The 758-nt window shown below is 32.2% G+C and overlaps 1 pseudogene; it reads right to left on the bottom strand.

Annotated features, from left to right (window-relative positions):
- Nucleotides 1–396: 396 nt before the first annotated feature.
- On the bottom strand, nucleotides 397–515 carry LOC118614254 (annotated as a pseudogene).
- Between the last annotated feature and the right edge of the window lie 243 nt (nucleotides 516–758).

Here is a 758-nt window from a genome sequence, read left to right as displayed (position 1 = left end):
ATATTTAAACATGTCTAAATGTAGAAAAGGTACAGTAAAAATACAGCATAAAAGATAAAAAATGATACACCAATATAGAACACTTACCATGAATGGAGTTTGCAGGACTGGAAGTTGCTCTGAGTAAGATAGTAAGTAAGGGGTGAGTGAATGTAAAGGCCTGGGACATTACTGTACACTACTGTAGATTTTGTAAACATTGTACACTTAGGCTACACTTAATTTAAAAAAATGTTTTTTTCTTCGATAATAAATTAACAATAGTTTACTGTTATCTTTTTGCTGTATCAACTTTAAATTTTCAAAAATTCTTTGATTCTTTTATAATAGCACTTAGCTTAAAACACATTGTACGACTGTATAAAAATAATTTCTTTATGTATTTTTTATTTTTTATGCCTATGGCACTTGGTCTTCCTAGGTATTCTCCCATCCAAGTACTAACCAGGCCTGACCCTGCTTAGCTTCTGAGATCAGCCGAGATCGGGCTTATTCAGGGCAGCATGGCCGTAGAGAATTTCTTTCTTCATATTCTTATTCTATAAGCTTCTTAGTATTTAAAATTTCATTTTCTTTCTTTCTTTCTTTCTTTCTTTCTTTCTTTCTTTCTTTCTTTCTTTCTTTCTTTCTTTCTTTCTTTCTTTCCATTTTAAACTTCTTTGTTAAAATCTAAAACACAAACATACACCGTAGCCTAGGCCTATGTAGGGTCAGGGTAATCAATATCATTACCTTCCACCCCTGCATCTTGTCACACT

Source organism: Rousettus aegyptiacus, unplaced genomic scaffold, assembly GCF_014176215.1.
Source record: "Rousettus aegyptiacus isolate mRouAeg1 unplaced genomic scaffold, mRouAeg1.p scaffold_m13_p_2, whole genome shotgun sequence".
Classification (NCBI taxonomy): Eukaryota; Metazoa; Chordata; class Mammalia; order Chiroptera; family Pteropodidae; genus Rousettus; species Rousettus aegyptiacus.
Note: the sequence above shows the minus strand (reverse complement) of the source record. Positions and strands in the feature narration are given on the sequence as shown.